At 58.1% G+C, this 17,694-nt stretch overlaps 1 protein-coding gene across 2 annotated transcripts in view; it reads right to left on the bottom strand.

Moving 5' to 3' along the window:
• Positions 1–17,280, bottom strand: part of CLIP2 (CAP-Gly domain containing linker protein 2) — a 75,500-nt gene extending 58,220 nt beyond the window's left edge. The window contains exon 1 of one of the 2 annotated variants that reach the window (XM_069571459.1): positions 16,947–17,280. The gene's annotated coding sequence lies outside the window, so the exon portion shown is untranslated. The remainder of the gene's footprint in view (positions 1–16,946) is intronic. The other variant, XM_069571460.1, reaches the window with a different exon arrangement.
• Positions 17,281–17,694: the final 414 nt, after the last annotated feature.

A 17,694-nucleotide genomic window follows, 5' to 3' on the forward strand; every position in this document is an offset into this window, starting at 1 on the left:
CCCTTGTAAGAGTACAAGCCCACCCCACGCTGCCCCTGCTTTGTATTTCTCTACTGCCTGAGGATAGGACTTAAGCCCGTTTTGTTTCCTGTGGTATCCTTGGTCCTGATGCAGGCCTAGTGCCTACAGATGCTCGGTGAATCACTTGAATGGTTAATGACACCGGCTTATAGCAATGAAAGGCCCAGGAGGCTCCCCTCACCTCCCCAGCGTCCAGCTTTCAGGACTGAGTGGCTTGTAATGATCAACCCAGCTGGTTGTCTGACACCGCAGCTTTTCAGGCAGCTGGTCCACTGACTATCTTGCCTGCCCTCTGAGACAAGGACCAGGCGTCAAAACTGTGTCTGGCATTCCAGCCTCCCCAGCCAGCCTCACTGACGATGACCCTGCATTTCCTCACCACTCGCCTGACACTCCTGCACGTCCCAGACTCTTCCTGTGCCTTTTTCTCCCACCTGCTTCACTTCACATATTTCAGCCACATATGAAACACTTGGCCCAATGCCTCCTCCTCCAGGAAGTCCCCCAGGACCTTTGACCCACAGAGGCTTGAGGATCACACACTGAGCCAAGGAGAGAGGATACTGTTCTCTTATTTTCATCTGCCTCCTGGGAGCCCTCCTCTCTGGGAATCCCAGCTTCAGCACAGTACCTGGCACAGAGCTCGTGATTCAGAAACCCCATAGGACAGCACATTTGCTGTGGCTCAGAGGACAACAAATCTCCAGGGATACTGCTCTCAGGGGAGGCTTCCAGAGGCTCCCATAGTCGCCCTCCTGCCCTCCCAGGCCCTGATGACCCAGGAGCATCCAGTATGAGGAACCTACTATGTGCCAGACCATACACCCTGGTGAGGCAGTGGGCATCCTACAAGTGAACATCTAATGCGCAGGAAAGTCCGAAGAGGCACCTAAAACCGCAGACCGCTCAGCAGCTCGGCGGGAGTCAGACCCAGGTCCGGCCCCGCCTCCCCGCGCTGCCTGGACCAGGCCTGGAATAACATTTGTGAGACCCCTGGCCTCTGGGGAGGGCGCCCACGTGCCTCACTGACAAAGGAGACCGGAAGACAGCAGAACCCAGGCGGTGTAACCCAGTCCCGGGAGGGCTGGGGCCAGGGGAGGAGAGGCCCGCCGCCCACCCCCAGCCCCACCCCAGCCCCCGCGCAGGGCTCCAGCGCTGGGGGAGCATGGCGAGGGGGAAATGGAACAGGAAGAGGGGGAGGAGGGCCCTTTATGACTCAGGCCCGCTCGTGGGATACAGGAAGAGAGGGGTTTCTTGGAAAAAGCTGGGTCGTGGGGACACGCTGGCCTCTGACCACGCTGCGGCCGATGGGGGAGGCCTGGGAGGAAGTATTGCTTTCAGTCTCACGGAGCCCAAACTCTAGACCCATCACGAATAGCTGTAGGGCCCTGGCCAGGTGTCAGCCTCAGCGTCATCACCTGTAAAATGGGAGGGAACACTGCTGCCACGTGGGGAGCACGGACGTGCAAGGCCGCGGAGACAGCCCCACGAGGCTGCCTCTGTGCCCAGCACACAGGCTGTGCAGAAGGGGCAGCGTCTCTACGATCCAGTCTGTTATGTTCTCCGCAGGCCTGGAACGCACACACTGCCTCCCCCTAGGACCCGGGGCCACAAGAAGGCAGGCATCGCAGAGGCGGGCGAGGGTGGGCGGCATTCAGAATAACAGGCCCCCTTTGTGGCGCCTTCAATCGCCATTGACCGAAGACAAACCGGGCTGCATTTCAGGGTTTCCATTTCAGCTGTCCCCGGGGGTGGCGGGCATCAGTTCGCGGGGCAGGGGTTGGAGGGGGGATGGGGCCCAAGAACTTTCTGCCAATCGGAGGCCCAGGGTGCAGCCCGGCAGATCGGGGAAAGGTGCCAAATAGGACAGTGGAAAGCCCATGCCCTCGTGCCAGCATTGCCCAAAGGGCGCAGGAGGCGGCACCAGGAAGTGAGCTCCCAGGACCAGACCTCAGCTCAGCCATCAGCTGCACCCTGGGCTCTCCTGCTGGAGGGCAGCCCTCCCCTCCGCCCAACAGAGGCGGCTCTTGGGGTGGGGTGGGGGCGCGGGGGAGGGGCTGCGCCCCCTCCCCACCCCCACGGATCCCCCGGGCGGGGTGCCCAAGCTCCCCCTGCTCCTCTGAGCCACGTGGCAGCCAGAGATGTACTCAGTGTGGCCCCCTACCCAAAGGCTGGGGACCACAACAGTGCCACGGGTGGGGTGGGGGAGGGGAGGAAGAGTGCGGTAACGGGGAGAACGGGGTGGGGGCTGCCAGACCCCACCCTGCCAAGTCGACCAAACAGCTGAGGATTTAGAGTGCTTACAATGGGGCGGGGGTGGGGGGGTATCCAAGGGACTGAAAGGGACGCTTGGCTGACGGGGGGTGGGGTGAGAGTCTCCTAGACATTGGGACGGGGTGGAGATAAAGCGCCTGGGAAGACATTGAGCAAAGAATCCAACAGTTTGCATGGGCCTTTTTTTTCTCTTGGAAAACACAAAGAAATCAGCTTTATTATGTCAAGTATGTATATATGTTGTAGAGAATTTCTCATCAAATCCTTTCAAGTTTTTTGCTCTGTTTCATTTTTCTACACCTCTGAAGAATATTTGTTTTAATGTTTTAAAAAACTGTATTGTTGGAGTATAACTGCTTGATAATGTGCTAGTTTCTGCTGTACAACAAAGTAAAGGATACACACAGGCTTTCCCTCTTGAACCTCCCGCCCCCTGCCAATCCCACCCCCCTAGACCCGCACAGACCCCGGGTGGTGTTCCCTGTGCTATACAGCAGCTTCCCACCAGCTATTTATTTTTACTTTTTGATTTTATTTGGAGACAATTACTTTACAATATTGCGATGGTTTTTGCCATCCATCGATATGAGTTGGTCACAGGTACACCTGTGTCCCCTCCATCCTGAAGCCCCCTCCCCAGCTGTTTTATACACGGCAGGGTGTACGCGTCAGTGCTACAATCCCAACCTGCCCCAGACTCCCCTGTCCACCTTGGCCACATGTCCACTCTCCAGGTCTGCGTTTCTATTCCTACCCTAAAGATAGGTTCGTCTGTACCATTTTTCTAGATTCCATAAATATGTGCGTTAATATACGATATTTTTTTTTCTTTTTGACTCACTTCCCTGTGTGTCCAGATGAGCATTTTAGCGAAACCTCCAGGACCCGCTGAGGATGAGGGGGGTGGGGGCTGCTGTGACAGACAGGGACTCCAGGAGGCCTGAACTGAGACAGAGGGAGGGGCTGGAGGGGACAGAGAGGGGACAGACGCTGAGCAGGTGGCAAACAGCGGTGGGGGGGTGGGAGGAGGCGGGGTAGAGAGGGCTAAGGAAAGGATGGAGGGAGAGTCAATGCCAGGAGGGACCTGGGAGAAGGGAGGGGCTGGGGCAGCGGGGGGGGGGCTCATTTAGGTGGGAAGTGACGGGGGTCTGGGGCGCCCACCTGGTGTGCAGGGTCAGGGGCTGGAGGAGAAGAAGAAAGGGACCCCGGGCACCAAGCTGAGGGCACCCGATGACAGCAGGGCGTGAGCAGGCCAGCTTTTCAGGAGACAGGTGGGGCCTCCTGGTCGCAGATCCAAGCCACCAGGAGATCCTGTTTCCCACCCAATCAGATGGGCGCAAAGTCAAAGAGCCAGGTGATACCAAGTTGCTGGAAAGGCCTCAGGGTAGAGGTCACCAGTGGGCACCGGGAAGGGAGGGGGGCAGGGAGCCGTGCGGGTGCAGAGGACACCCAACCATGGACCTTGGCCGAGCGTCCAGGAGGCACCTCCGTGGTGCTAATCCACAGCACCCCCAGCAAATGTGGCTTGAGGGATGGGGCTGGAGCGGGGCACGTGGGGGCTTCATTTCTATGTTTTTTAATGCAGGAGGCCTGGGCACGATCCTTGGGTTGGGAAGATCCCCTGGAGAAGGGAATGGCTACCCACTCCGGTATTCTTGCCTGGAGAATCCCCATGAACAGAGGAGCCTGGTGGGCTACAGTCCGTAGCGTCGCAAAGAGCCTGACATGACTGAGCAAGTAACACTTTCACTTTTCATTATTTATTTGGCTGAGCTGGGTCTTTGATGCAGCACTCTCAATCTTCAATTTTCCTTGTGGCATGCGGGATCTCTTTAGCTGGGCATGTGGGACCTAGTTCCCTGACCAGGGATCGAACTTGGGCCCCCCTGCATTGGGAGCGCAGAGTCTTAGCCACTGGACCGCCACACACAAGCCCTGCTTCATTAGTAAGAGTTGCTTCTTTCAGTCCTGCATGCTCTACATGGGAGTTCACTGTGCCCTGTCTATTCTTCTGAGTGCCTAAAATATTTCAAAACATTAAAATTTTATTTTTATTTATTTTTAGGCTGCCTGGTGAGGCATGCAGAATTTTGTTCCCCGGCCCGGGATCGAACCTGTGCCCCCTCCAATAAAAGTGTGGATTCTTAACCACTGGTCTGCTAGAGAAGTCCCTCAAAATACTTTTTAAATTAAAAAAACATTTTTTTTAAAGATAGACATAAGGAGAGAGGGAGAGAAAAGTTTCCCTCTCCCATGCACACCCACCAAGAGGAATGGGGGGCAGGCCCCAGAGTGAACCCCAGGTGCTGACCCTAGGCTCCAAATGGTGGGCCCTTATACAAGCATAGTATGGGTGCCCCCAGCCCTGGCCCACTGGGCACCCCAATACTCACACCTGCACTAGAACCCCAGTGCTACCCAACCCCCAAATCCAGTGTGACCACCGCCCCCATAAGCCTCCACCCAGCCGGCACCCACTGCCTGTCCCATCCTGCTGGGGAAGGAGGCCATTTGTTTGCATGTGACTGAGGCTCAGGAAATTTCAGCCAGTGGTGAAGCTGGAATCCCCACAGGCAAGTGGAGAGTGGGGCACCCTCCCTGTGAGCCCTGCCAGCTCAGAGCAGCCGCCCCTGAGGCCTGGGAGGGCCGGGGCAGTGGGGCCTGTCTGCCTGTGCCCCCAGCTCCACACCCACCCCTGCTCTCACCCAGTGTGGAGACCACAGGGCAGAATGTGTCAGCCCAACATTCACACAGCTGCCGGCTAGCAGCAGGACACTCCAGGAAGCATGGGGCAGCAGTGGGCCCCATCTGGGGTCCGAGTTGCCCTGCGGACGCCTGGCAACCATTCAAAACCTGTGGAAGGGACCCGGCCCAAGCCTCACGGCTGCGCTAGGGCGGGAACCCAGGCTCCACCAGCTGATGTGGCTTCCAGGAGCGGGGAGAGAGGACGAAGCTGGGGAGATGACAGGGCAGGCGCGCCCACACGACTGAGGAGGGAAGGACAGGCGGACCCAAGAACCCTGGTCGACTCCGCATCTCCCCAGCACCTGCAGGGGGACCCGCGAGCAGGGCTGAGTCCGGAAGGCTGGGATGTAGTCCCGCCTGCTTGCCATCCTGCCATCCTCATAGCCCCTGAGCTTGGGGCTGCGGTTTTTAACTTGTAAGTCAGTATCTTCCTTGTCCTGCCCACTGCCAGGGCAACTGCAGAGCTCTAGGAACGGCCACCCTGTCAGTCCTCCCTGAGCTGGACAGACTGGGGTGTGGCCATCTTCCCTTGGGCTGGGAGTTCAGATCCTGTCTCCCAGCAAAGGGGATCAGGGCTTCCCCTCCCTGCCCTGCCAGTCCAGCGAGGGGAAGGAATGTGGATAGACTTCTGTGCATTACACACACACACACAGCTGGCATGCTCAGAACCAGGGCACAGCCATGGCCCCAGAGCCCCTGCCCTAGCTGTGCGGCCATGCTCCAGACTCAGTGACCGGACAGCTGGGATCCTCCCACCACTGGTCCAGGACACTGGCCAGGCATCAGCCTGACTCTGCTGGATGGGGTCCCCCATTAGGCCTAAAGAGAAGGGCTAGTTGCCCCTGACCCACCTTTATTCCCATTTCACGGGATGGGAAAACTGAGGCCCAGGGCAGAAATGTGAAGCGAACAGGACAGTAAGAGACCACTGCCCAGATGAAGAAGAGCTGGGCTGGGCAAGAAGGTCCTTGAGACCAGACAGCATTGGAGTCACAGGGAAGGGCGGGGCTGCTGAGGTCACCCAGCCATCAGGGCAACAGGAAGGAACGGGCTCTGGTATCCTGCCTCCCTGGCCAGGATGCTGAGCCAGTCGTCTTTCACTACTGCCTCCCTCCCTTCTGGTTTCCATGGCAGCTCCATCTAACCCGTCCAGGCCAGCGCAGCTGCAGGAGGGTCACCCATCTCCTGGGTTCTCCTCCCCACCCCAGCATGCTGGGCCTCCTCCCTAGGGTTGGGATTTGCACAAGCAACTCAAAAAGACCCTTGAGCAAAGGGAAAGTCTTTACAATAAGTGGTGCTGGATCAAATGGATAGCCAAGAGGGGAAAAAAAACAAAACCCCAAAAACACCCCATGATCTTTTCTGTGACTGGCAGAATAATGGCTTCCTCCTGGTCCTTGTGAATTTATCAGTTTACGTGGCAAAAGGGAATTAAGGCTGCAGATAGAACTAAGCTGCTAATCAGCTGACCTGAGAGGAAAAGATTATTCTGAATGATCCAGGCAGACTCAATGTAATTACGAGGGTCCTTATAGGTGGAAAAGGGAGGCAGGAGAGACAGAGGCAGAGAGACGACTGCCTGCAAAGGACCCGGTCTGACATTGCTGGCTTTGAGGATGGAGGCAGGGGCTGACAGCCAAAGAATGCAAGTGGCCTCTAAGAAGCTGGAAAAGGTTTCCAGAAACAGATTTTCCCTTAGAATTCCTAGAAGAAACATAGCCCTGCTGACATCTTGATTTCAGCCTGCTGAGATCCATGTCAGACTTCTGACCTCCAGAAGTGTAAGATAATACATCTGTGTTGTTTTAAACAACTAAGTTTGTGGTCATTTGTTATAAGAGCTACAGGAAACTAACACGCTTGCTTCACGTCATACACGACAATCAGCTGCAGACAGAGGGCAGGATCTAGATGTGAAAGGTAAAACAATACAGCTTTTAGAAGACAGGAAAGAGGATCTGCCTAACGCTGGAGTGAGGCAGAGACTTCAACACAGGAGTGCTGAAAGGGAAGAGATGGACAAACTGGACCATATGCTTCTGTGACCCAAATGATTCCACTGGGGCTGGGGGGAAGGAGAGACAGAGAGAATGAATTTGTAATTCCTGTATCCTGCAAAGGATTCCTATTCAGAATACGGGAAAAAACTCAACAACATCAGGTGAGAAAAAACACAGCAAGACTTGAACAAGCACTTCACCCCAGAAAAGCGTAGTCAAACGACCCATAAACAGATGAAAAGAAGTTCACCTTCATTAGTCACCGTGACAACACTACGTCCCCTGGAATGTATAAAAGGAAGCATGGACCCCAGGTGTGGGTGAGGATGCGGAATATCCAGAACACTCACGCACTGCTAGTACGAGTGGCAAGTGTAAGCAACGTGGAAAACAGTCTGGCGTTGCACACTGCAGCTGAGCGTGGCCCTGCAGTCCCACTCCTAGCCATGTGTGCATGGTGCTCAGAGTCACTTCAGTCGTGTCCCACTCTTTGTGACCCCCATGGACTGTGGCCCGCCAGGCCCCTCTGTCCATGGGGATTCTCCAGGCAAGAATACTGGAGTGGGCTGCCATGCCCTCCTGCCGGGGATCTTCCCGACCCAGGGATTGAACCCGCATCTCTTATGTCCCCTGTATTGGCTCTTTACCACTAGAGCCACCCGAAGAGCCCCTCCTGAGCTATGTCGCCACAGAAAAGTGCACATACATGCACCAGGAGACATGGGCTATTCCTAATATCCTCGAACCGAAAGTAACCCCAATATCCAGCACCCTCAGAGTGAGCAAGCAAGTGGTGGTTTATTCACACAACGATGACAATGGGTGAACTACAACCACACGCAACAATACGCGTGAATCTCGAGTGAAAGAAGGCAGCTGTGAAACTGCTTACAGTTTGACTGTATGCTTCCGTTTGAAAAGAAGGTCAGGGATTTCCCTGGTGGTCCAGTAGTTAAGAATCCCCCTTGCAATGCAGGAGGCACCAGTCGGTACTCTGGTCCGGGAAGATCCCACACACTGCGTGGCAACTGAGCTTGTGAGCTGCAGCTACCGAAGGCTGCATGCGCCAGGGCCCGTGCTCTGCAAGAGAGGCCACGGCAAAGAGAAGTCCGCGCACCAGGACGCGAGCGTAGCCCCCGCTCGCCGCCACAACTAGAGAAGAAAGCCCGCACACGGCAACGAAGACCCAGTGCAGCCAAAAATAAACACAGTTTTTAAAGATAAAAAGAAGCTCGAAGGCAGGTGAACATTTATTGACGGTGCCAGAAATCAGGGAAGGGGTCACCCTTGGGTCAGGGGTGTAGACTGGAAGGAAAAACAAGAGGGGCTCTGGGGGAGCTAGCGGGTTCTGATTCTGGATTTGAGTGCCACATAGATATTTCAGTTTGAGAAAAGTCGACAAAATACTACACTCATGATACACACACTTGTCCGTATGGACGCTGTACTTCAAAAGGCTTTTTGTTGTTGTTTTTCTAATTCCCTGGGCTTGGGGGCAGTGGCAGCAGTAGAGGAGGCAGGGCAGGCCCAGATCATTGCGCCAGGCGTGGTCCCTGCTGCTCTGGGGCCTCCCCCACCCAGCAGATGACCCCAGCCAGCACCTAGCCACGTGGACCCACTGATGCATCCGACTCCCCCAAGGGTCTGTGGACTGCCCACGGGCAGGCTCAAGCCCCACGGGGCTCCAGCTCCCAGGACCTGGCACAGAGGGTTCTGTGCTCACCGAACAGCCTTCCAGCCCCAGCTTTCCTCCCTAAAGAAGGCATGCTGACTCCCACCCCAGCGTCCTCTCACTCCCACGGCTTCCCCTGCAGGCAGTGGGTAGGGGGAGGCTGAGCCCGCTGAGGTCAGAGCCTGGCTCCTCACCCACATGAGAGGAGGGGACACCAATCAGGGCCCATGATGAATGGCCAGGATGTGGGTGGCGTGGAGAAGGGATGAACCAGCCAGGGTCCATGGGTAACACATACACCTCTGAAGGGCCAGCCAGGACGGCTGGCGGGGCACGGAGGGTGGTGCAAAGGAACGGGGGAGGCAGGGCCGAATTTAGTGGCCCCAGGGCTGAGGTCAGTGACTAACAAGCCCTCAAAGTCTGTATTTTCTTTTATTGCTTCCAGGAAGGCACTCCCCATCAATGCCCCCCAGTCATGAAATTCTGGCCGAATATCGCCAACGCCCAGGCACAGCCACGCACAGTCTGCCACATCTCCAGGCCTTTGCACACTCTGTCCCTTCTGCTAGAACCCCTTCCTCTCATCCACTGGCAGGACCCCTGGCCTCTCTCACCGAGAACAGCTTCAAAGGGCAGGTTCTTAGAGTATCTTGTTCGTCGTGGGGCTCTTGGTACCTAGGACAGCGCCCAACCCACAGGGGAGCTCCAAAGATGCTTAAGGAATACATGAGTGAATAAAACACCCTCCTCTGCCTTCATCAGCCTCCCAGGTGGCACTAGTGGTAAACAACCCGCCTGCCACTGCAAGAGACATAAGAGATGCAGGTTCGATCCCTGGGTCGGGAAGATCTGGATGAGGGCATGCAACCCACTCCAGTATTCTTGCCTGGAGAACGCCATGGACAGAGGAGCCCAGCGGGCTACGGTCCATACGGTTGCAAAGAGTTGGACACGACTGAAGTGGCCTAGCATGCACACATGCATGCCTCCAACATCCTTCTCATGTCGAGTTGGAGGCCCATGGCAGCTTGTCACACCCCATGGGCACACTCACTGGCCAGCTTGGCATGATCTCTGGAAAGGAGAGAGAGGAGTAACTCAACATTTCAACCAACTCACATTCTTCTAGAATCCCAGTGCCACGCACACCTGGCACGGAGCCACTGCTCACCAGCGAGTCCAACAAGCAAAGAATCAGATAGTGAGCCCCCTGTCACTGGGGGGTAATCAAGCAAAGACTGAAGCCTACTCTCAGAATGGGTTCTTGCCTCAGTTCCTGCTGCCCTGAGAGGCTCTTGTAAGCTGGCAAGGCTGTTATCACTGTCAATAACAACATCAAACAGAACTTGCTGAGCATCTCCCCCAGTCCAGGGCTGGGCCACCACAGCTGTGCTCTGCACTGAGCCTGACTGAACCTGGGTGGTGTACCAGGTGCAGGAGTCTGGGCTGGGCTGGCACTGTATCCCCACCAAGCTGTTTCAGCGCAAGGAATCACAGACCTGTAACACTCATTCTGCTGCAGGCATGTCTAAGCCCTTCATAGATATTAACCTATCCAGTGTGCACAGCAACCCTGTGAAGATGCTGTCATGAGCGCCACTTACTAACCAGGAAACTGAGGCCCAGAGCCAGCAGGTTGCTTGCTGGGGATGACACAACTGAGCGGTGGCAGGTGGGATTCCCGCTCAGGTCCGCTGGCCATGGAGTTCACATTCTTAAACTCTGCTCTTTTTAAAAACTTACTCATTTGGGGCCATGCTGCACAGCATGTGGGATCTTAGTTCCCCAACCAGGGATCGAACTTGTGCCCCCTGCACTAGAAGCATGGGGTCTTAACCACTGGACCACCAGGAAAGTCAGCCTTAACCACTGCTCTTTACTTCTTCAGAACTGAGAGCAGCGCTCCTCCAGGCACCAGGCTGGGAGAACAAGGGCAGAGTTTAAAGCAAGAGGTCAGGAGGGCACCCCACGGCCCTGGGTGCCGAGACCACAGTCCATAGCGCGTCTGCCAGCTCCCTCCTGCTTCCGGCCTGTTTCCTGGGCCCCTTCCACCCAGTGCCCTGAGCTCCAACTTCCCTGAGCTTCTCCCTGCTCCTGAAGACAGCCCAGCCAGTTGCCTGCTATGCCGGAATGCCTTCACCCCTCTCCTGTGTGCGTGCTAAGTCGCTTTAGTCGTGTCTGACTCTGTGCAGCCCTATAGACCGTAGCCCGCCAGGCTCCTCTGTCCAGAGGATTCTCCAGGCAAGAATAATGGAGTGGGTTGCCATGCCCTCCTCCAGGGGATCTTCTAGACCCAGGGATCGAACCGCATCTCATGTCTCCTACACCGGAGGTGAGTTCTTTACCACTAGCGCCATCTGGGAAGCCCTTCACCCCTCTTCTATCCTTTAGCCAAGTCCTGGGGCCCAGTGGGTGTGTCCGGAGCTCTCTGCACATCCCTGTATCACAGACCTCCCAGCATCCTTGCAGGATGGGGATTCTCCGGCAGGGACCAGTTGGGCTCCTAGTTCCCGGGGTCTCACCCCTTCCCCGTCAGGCCCTCGTGGAGGGGACTGGCTGTGAGATCCAGCCCCAGCTCTCGGCTCCCCTGCAGCTGCTGCTAAGAAGCCTCCGGGAGGAGGGTTATTAAGATCACAAGGCGGCCGCAGTCCTCCCTTCCCCCTGCCAGGGACCCCCTCCCAGGACCTGCTGCCCCTCACTCAGACTTTCATGTTATATATAGCAGGGGCTTACACAAGACAGCGTGACAATGAGAAGCCGCTCCAAACTCCTTACGCCCCCTGGATCTGGCTGCTGGAAAGCTGGGTCAAATCACCACCAACAGAAGGTGCTACAGCCCCTCCGGCTTCATCTGCTGTTTGCTACCCTGGCTCCTCCTGCCCCGATTGTCTCACGTCTTTCCCACCTCCTAAGACTGCGTTTATCTTTGTAAATCACCTCAGGTCCTTTCTGGAATTGGACGAAAAACACAGGAGACCCTTCTGGGCATCTTCTCTCCTCTGCTCTGCGTTCCCAGTGCCCAGCGCAGCCCTCGGTCAGAGAGAAGCTGAATGCGGGCTGAGTGGAGTGAACCTACAAGCAGATGAACTCCGGCAGGGAAGTCGACAGCAGGACAGGGACCAGCAGGAGCGAGATCAGGATATGGGCCATGCATGCGTGTGTATGCCAAGCCGCTTCAGCCGTGTCCGACTCTGTGATCCTATGGACTATAGCCTGCCAGGCTCCTCTGTCCATGGGATTCTCCAGGTAAGAATGCTGGAATGGGTGGTCATGACCTCCTCCAGGAGATCTTCCCGACCCTGGGATCAAACCTGCATCTCTTATGTCTCCTGCATCGGCAGGCGGATGCTCTACCACTAGCGCCACCTGGGAAGTCCCCAAAATCAGGATACAAGGTAGCAAAAAAAAAAATCAGAAAACACCTCATGTCATTTCCTCCTTCATCGCAGGGAGGGGCCTACAACCAGATGCCCGACCTCACAGCGGGCCTGGAAGAATGGCGGGCTCCATGCTGAGCGCCACTGTCCCCAAACTTCACTTTTCTCTGTGCCCCTCAGGAAGGCGCGCCTTTTCGACCTCGAGTCCGCCCATCCTCAGGACACAGTGCAGTCCTGTTTCCCCCCCGAGAGCCCTCTCGGCCATCCCACCCACGCCGTGCCCTGCCTCTGAGTCTTCCTCGGGGACTTGAACCATTGTCGGGGGCAGTGACCCCACTGGGCATGGAGGCTCTTCTACTCTCGCCTTAAGAATGTTCCTCAAAGATACTGATGTCATTAATACTTTCAAGAAGGGGGCTTATGTCTTCCTGATTCAGCAAACGCCTCTTGAAGGTGGGGTCTGAAACTAAGGTATCCACTGCTCTGTCCACGCTGAAGGGCTCAGCCATCACCCACTCCCACCCACCACGCTGGATGCTGGAGAGTGAGGCTGGGGTACCCCGGGTGGAGCCGAGGCCAGGCTGGGGGCGAGGAGGAGCAGATCGGCCCTGCATCACCTCCTTTAGGGATGAGAGATTGGAAAACCAGGCCCTCATCATGAGTCCCAAATTTCCCCTCTCCCGGTGAAGAGACCAAAAAGGCGAAGATGGAAGTGAATGAGGGGCGGGCGTCTCCCTGGGCTATGGCTGGAGTCAGAGGCACGTTCCAGGGTCGGAGCCAGGGTGCTCCGTGAGGCCGGAAGCCGGTAAGTGGACGTGGCCCCAAACTCATGCCTCGTTAATCAAAACCACCTGCTATGCTCTACTTTCTATTCAGAGGGGAAATGTTTCATTAGCGTTCCGAAGCATTTCCTCTGAAAACATGAGCTCTGTGTTACCATTTCTGTACGCCTGGCAAGGAAAGGAGAGGTTGGATGGGGTGGGTCCCCTGCTGGCACCGCCCCTCCCCGACCCCAGTCCCTTGGTGCTGAAGGGGAGCCCGTCCTGGGCCCCAAGCCTGGTGGGGAGGCCTGCAGTGGGCTCCCAGAGATGGTGAGCCCCAACTCCCCTGTCCAACCCGCAGCCACACACACTCCACACACTCCACATCATAACCCCATACCAGCTGTGCCCAGCCCTGTCCCCCACCTGCAGACCCAGAGATGGTGTGGCCTGCCCTCCACCAGCCCAGCAGATGGGGTGGGCGCCCTCACCCAAGCTGGGCCCATCCGGCTGTCCAGCACCCAGAGACTGAGGGGAGCGCCCCTGGGTGGTCCTGTGGCCTCCAGCTGAAGCCACCCTTCGGGGCGGCCACGCAAGAGAGAGGAGCCGCGACAGAGGCACCAGGAGAGGACAGCAGATGAAGCCGGAGTCCAGAGAGAGGAAGGCCGGAGGAGGGGCTGCCTGCTGGCTTCCCGGGTCCTGGGGGAGCCAGGCCGCCTGTAACCGTTTCCTGCAAAGTTCCTTTCCTCTCAACTCCCCTTTCATTTAACCTAATTGGAGGCAGTCCCTGTTCGCAGCAACAGAATAAACCAAAGAGCGGTGTTGGGGGCGGGGGGGGGGGGGGGGGGGGGGCCCCTCCCCCTTCTCCCATCAAGCCTTCCCCTCAAGGCTTGCCCGTCAAGCCTAGGTCACTAGACAGTTTATAAAAGGTGAGGCCCTGGGTATATAAAAGGCAGGGCCCTGCCAGCTGGGAGCGGCCCCTGAAAGCCAAAGGGGGTCTGGACTTTGAACTTGAGCCCGCGGGATGGAGGCGTCTGAGGAAGGAATGGCCAAAACCTTGCTTTCTGGAAGTGAACCAGATGGGCAAGTGGGATGGTGGAAGGAACTTATGTCGTCCAGGCACAGTAGGTGCTCAATAAATGCATGGAGGGACTTCCCTGGTGGTCCAGTGGCTAAGACTCCGAGCTGACAATGCAGAGGGGTCGGGTTTGATCCCTGGTCAAGGAACTAAAGAGCTCGCTTGCTGAAACTAAGACCCAGAGCAGCCAAAATAAACAAATAAATGTAAATGCTTGGGGGGCAAACAGGGAAACCTCTCCACGCCTTGAATTCCTCATGCATAAAATATAAGCAATGTTATCAAGATATCCACAAACTAAGACATGCGTTCAAAGAGCTTAAAACAGATCCTGGCAGAGTAAGCACTCAGTAGGCATTGTTGTTGCTGCTTTTTAAACAAAGGCTAACATTCTCCCCAAAGACCTCTGGGCAGAGGCTTTGGTCTGAAGGTGCCCTCCCTCCTCCAGCTTCATAAGTTGAAATCCTACCCCCCAGGGAGACAGTATGAGGAGGTGGAGCCTTTGGGGTGATTAGGTCAGGAGGGTGGCGTGCTCATCAATGGGATTAGTGCCCTTGTAAAAGAGACCCCACAGAGCTCCAAGCCCCTCTACAGCTTGAGAACACAAAAATAAGTGTGACTCGGAAAAGGGTCCTCACCCAACCATGCTGACACGTGGATCTCAGCCTTCCAGCCTCCAGAGATGTGAGGAGTAAATGGGCTGTTTAAAGCTACCCAGTCTGCAGTCATTTGTTAGAACCGCTCAGACTAAGGTAACAGGGAACCGGGAGGGTCAAGAATACAGCTTCTCTCCTCTGGGTGCTGAAGCACAGGTCGGGGGAGATGGCATCAAGAGGGCAGGATCAATCTTTAGGGTGGCAGCTCTAGGGACAGAAAGGTCAAGAGGAAACTGTCCCCCACCTCGTGGGCTGGAGCAGAGGGAGCAAGGATGGCATCACCAAGGGAGGCTGGACCAGGACAGGGAACAGCCCAGGGGGGAGGCTGCACTGAGGCAGAGAACAGCAGGGCCTCGGGCGAGGCTAACCGGCAGGACTGCCTGACAGGGGACAAACAGCTTGGGAGGGGACAGGACAGGCCACTCGTGGGTGTAGATGGAGGCTGAAGGGCCCCAAACCTACAGGGCACTCTCTCCATTGCAGCACACACGCTCCGCACACATTTATCTACTCATTCAGTTCTCTCAACAACCCTAAAAGGCGACACCTTGAGTATTCTCACGTTACAGATGGGAAAACTGAAGCGGAGCGAGGTATCATGACTTGTCTGAGGTCACACAACTAGTAAGTGGCAGGGCTGGGCTTTGAACCCAGGCTGTCAGGCTCCAGCAGTCAAACTTAATTGCCAGAGGGGAGAGCAGATGCTGAGAAAGGATTGCTGCCTCTGCGAGTGGGTTCCTCGCTTGGGACTTCAGGCTCTGGGTACGGAATTCCAGGCACCTCCTTCCCAGCCTTCTGGCTGCACCTGGGGACCCACAGGTGCACAGTCCTGCTTCCTAAGGCTCCCCCCAGGTCTCCTCTGCCAGACTCTTCTGCCTTTGAAACTTCCCTCCAGCCCATCCCCCTTCACCAGTCCCACCATCCCTCCCAGGCCAGGACTGCAGATGCCAACACATTCTGGGCTTATGGAGAAGGGCATCATGCCCCAGTCACCCAAATCCTTTGCTGGCCTTCTGACCCACCAGCCACCCGGTCTCTTGCCTCTTTTTCTGACTCCCACCCCTTGCCCACGCTCCAGCCCCTCTTTTGGGATGCTGGCAGCAAACTTCTACGCTCAGGCTCTGTCAAACGTCCCGCTCCACCCCATCCTCCAGGTGTGCTCCCAGCTCCCCCATCACTGTGCTCCACTGATGCTGCTGGGCTGTGCTCCATGGGGGCAGTGAAGCACCAGCCCTGCGTACCTGCCCCTGCCAGCCCCTGGCAGTGCTGGGCCAGGTGACAGCAGCTGGATGAATGAAGGGCTCATTGTTTACGTTACAACTGGTGCGGAGCCTTGCTCCCACGTGGTCCTCCCAGCACCCTCCCCCTCCTCTGCCTGCTATCCCTAGACCAGCACCATCCCCCACAAGCCTCCCTCGGGCATCTCACAGCAGCGAGAGCAGCCCCCCCAAACTGGACCTCCCACTTCTCACCCAAAAGGGAAGAGGAGGCAAATCAGAGGTTGGGGGATTCGCAGCTGGGTGGGTGACTTCCCCCCAGGTGCCCCCTCTTATCCAGGGTAGGGCTGGGGCTTGCGTGGCAGTGCCCAGTGGGCACCCTGCCCCGCCCAGGCCCCGCCTAAAGGACCCAAACGGGCGGGCCCTGGAGGCCCAGCTGTAGCATCCTCGGGGCGGCCAGGGCCCCTCCCCGTAGGGAGGGCAGAAAATGTGCTGCCTCACCAGCCACCAGCGCCAGCCTGAGGTGGGGGGGGGGGGGCACCCCTGCGGGAAGACGCCCCACCTCATCCGTCTATTCCCCCTGCGCCATGCACTTTAACCAAGTTTTGCAAAGGGCATTGGCCAAGCGACCACAGCCCGGGCCGGGGGCTCCGCGTCCTCCCAGACCCCGGGTCTGGAGGAGGGCTGTGTGGCCGCGCCCACCAGGCTCAGCTCCCCCCATCCCCCGCGCGGGGCCTGGGAGCCCAGAGCCCTGCGGCGCGTCCAGCCACCCAGCGCTGCCCTTGGAAGGAGCGACGGGAGGCTCCCTAGCATCTGTGCCACCCCCATTAGGGGCACCGAGGGCGCTGGGGATGCCTCCACCGAGGGGACCCGCAGCTCTGGAAGCGTTCCCCAACGCCGGCAGCAGCCCCTCCTCGCCTGCAGGCGACGGGGAAGTTGGGGCGGGGGTGCACCCAGAACGAGCTCCCGCTCACGCCCACCCGCCGGGCCCCGACCCCTTCGGCCTCCCCTCACTCCCCGACAATGCCTCCGGGTCGGCCGCCCGGCTCCGGACCAGGCCCGGGACTACCGCCGCCTCCCGCAATCCCTCGGTCCTTTGTTGCCCGGCGAGCCCCCTCCCTCGGGGTTCGTCCGGCTATTCCTACCTTCGCCCCTCCAGCAGCAGGCGGAGCGGCGGGCGGCGGGGGCGCCCGACCCCCGTCCTCTCCCGGCGCCGGGGCACCGGCGGGGGCAGAGGATGCTGCGGGCCCCCTCCCCGCGCGCCGCTGCCCACAGCCTGCAGCCCCTCCCGGCGCCGGGGTTCCGCGTTCGCGCTCCGGGTCCGGGCCTCGCGCGCCGCGTGTGCGGCCGGCTGGGCGGCGGCAGGAAAGCGGGTAGGCGCTGAGCCGGGCAGCCCTAGCCGCCGCCTGCGCTCCCGGCGGCGGAGCCCGAGCCGAGCTGAGCGGGAGCGGAGCGAGCGGCCCGGCTCCGGGAGGGAACAAAAGGGGCCGGCGCTGGGGCGGGTGAGGGAGGGCGGGGCCTGGCGCGGCGGGGGTCAGGCGGGCGCTCGCGCGGCCTCGCGTTTCTCAGGCTGCGGCGCTGCGCCGCAAGGGGGCGGGCGGGCGGAAAACGCCCGGCACCTCGTCCACCAGCTCCTAGAGGCGGTCAGTGGCTGGGCGTCCGAAGCGTGCCAGCCCCCCACCTCGGCGCCGGGCACCTATCGGCGCTTCCATCGCGTGTGACGGAAGAGAGCATCTTTCAGCCTTGCTCGGCTCACAAGGATGTCCCAGACCCCTGAGAGAGGTGGAAGCTGCGGAGAGGGCTGGGGAGGTTCCTGGAGTTTCCGGGAAGGCTTCACTGGGGAGGTGACGTTTGAACTGGACGGGATGAGGAGGCGACAGTGTAGCGGAGCTG

The sequence above is a fragment of the Ovis canadensis genome, chromosome 24, assembly GCF_042477335.2.
Source record: "Ovis canadensis isolate MfBH-ARS-UI-01 breed Bighorn chromosome 24, ARS-UI_OviCan_v2, whole genome shotgun sequence".
In the NCBI taxonomy this organism is placed as follows: domain Eukaryota; kingdom Metazoa; phylum Chordata; class Mammalia; order Artiodactyla; family Bovidae; genus Ovis; species Ovis canadensis.